Source organism: Oryzias melastigma, linkage group LG3 (assembly GCF_002922805.2).
Source record: "Oryzias melastigma strain HK-1 linkage group LG3, ASM292280v2, whole genome shotgun sequence".
Taxonomy (NCBI): Eukaryota; Metazoa; Chordata; class Actinopteri; order Beloniformes; family Adrianichthyidae; genus Oryzias; species Oryzias melastigma.
In genome coordinates this window covers 8,416,387-8,418,635 of record NC_050514.1, presented here as the reverse complement: position 1 = coordinate 8,418,635, position 2,249 = coordinate 8,416,387, and positions in this window count along the sequence as shown.

The window sequence follows — 2,249 nt, the reverse complement described above, 5'->3', positions numbered from 1 at the left end:
AATCATGACTTTAAAACTGTGAATCGAATCATATTATGGTTTGACTGAATCGTTACATCCCTACTGTCTAAAAATATCCACAAGTGAGATGTTTACAGGTAGCTGTGTAGCACACCTCTATATGCAGAACACTATTGGTAGACATTTAATAGAGTAACAGAACAAACATCTACATTAGGTTACTAATAGACATGTTGTGCCCAGTGGGAGGAAACTACCCAAATTGCATATTTACAATGTACAAGGCATGATCCAAGCTGTGAGAAAGTTCTCTTCTCGAGATCCAAACAGTGGCGTGCAATAGATGCATGATGCATATCCATAACTATAAGCATTGAAACAGCCAGGGATATCTAACGGACGTGTCCGTACCCAGTGGGTGATGATACACAGAGAAACTCTTGCAGAAGTGGCCAACTCTTGAGTTTCCTCTGCTAAATGAGCCCACCTGTCTGTGATATTTACTCATGCGATTGATTTCCTCACTCTGATTATCACAGCATTTGGCTGGCAGATGGTGGGTTGGTGTTAATCCCAGCTGCCCCACGGACTGAACCTTTGAACTCCTCCCAGTCTAACACGCAACACCCCCTTTACCAAAATCTTAACGGGCCGCACGGCTAAAGACTAGCTTCTCACTGGTGGGCAATGGCTGTGTCAGCAGTCAGTAGATGAGCCCTGTGGTGGGGCAGGATGGGGGGTTATTAGGCAGGTGGAGGGGGTCGGGGTATTAGTATCCCACTGATGCTGAAAGACTCCATTGTTATTAAGAATGTACTGTAAACAGTGTGGTTACTGTATATGCTGCCAAAAACCAGCCAATGCCCCAAATCCTGAACCCAAAAGCCCAATCTGTTGGATCAAACAATTAAAATGTTCAGACAATCAAAAGAATCAATGCAAAACCAGCATCTCTGTTATTCCATATAAAAAAGACAAAAGTCAATCAGGAAATAAGCAGTTTTCCCTGGAAATGACCCCCCCCCCCCCCCCCCCACACACACACACACACGTACACACACCATCCGTCCAGCTCAAAGGGCCACGCTGTTTAGACAAAATCTTTTGTCTGTAAAAACAAAGCGGCAACGCGGTGTTCAACAGAAAGAAATGTCACAATGGTCATTTCAGTTACCTCATTTGCTGTAATCTTCTTGCCTTCTCTGTGTTTCAAAAGGCCCTTAATCTCATCTAAAGTCATCTGACCTAATCCTCAGCAGCAACAGTGGTCGAGGTAAATTACTTCTTTGACTGATAGCCATCTGCTGGATGTGTGTCTAATTAGATTGTTTTACTCACTGGTTGACGCAGAAAAGGTGTGTGATAGCTTAAGGTTCTATTGGAAAGGAAACAAAGTCAATAAATATTGACGACCTGCTTCTGTCTGTAAGATTTACATTGATACAAGCATCAAAATGAAGTAATTCAAACTTCCACTTTTTATCTTTTAGCAGTTATTTTCAAACCTACAGTAAAAGTCTTCATGCCCGGAGGCAGAACTATGAGGAGCCGTATGTAAATCTGCAAAGTAAAATTTTAACAGCAATATTTTTGAATATTTAGCATGTTTTAGAAGAAGAAAATGGTATCATTTTTCAACTTTTAATTCCTGTATTTATAAATGTTATATTTACTAACTAAATATTTAAGTTTTGTAACTAAATATTTGATTTCATGCAAAACATTTATTTTTTTAAATATATATTTATCTTACAAACTAAATATTTTATTTTATGATATTAAACATTTAGTTTGTAAATTGCATATTTAGATCTGAACAAAATAGGTATTCTCCAAACTAAATATTAAGGTTTGTAACTAAATTTTTATTTGTTAACTAGATATGTATAATCCAAATTAAATATTCAGATACGAGCTAAATATATAAGTTTTGCAACTAAATGTTTAGCTTTTCAAATAAATAATTAAATTTAAGGTAATTATTAAATGTTTAACTAAATATTTAGTTTAGAACTAAATGTTTAGTTTTTAAATACATGTTTTATCTTTAGAAGCCAAATATTTTCTTTAAAACTTGTACATTTAGCTCTAATCTAAGTATACTGCTCACAAAAATTAAAGGAATACTTTTTTATTGGGCCTGGCATGAATTGAATTAAACATGTCTGATAATTTTCTGGTTGGTTAAGCAGCTGAGGGCCCCACGTCCTGTAGTGGGCCCTGTGCTCACTGCCCAGCATCGTGGAGCTCCACTGGCATTTGCTCTAGAACACCAGAATTGGCAAGTC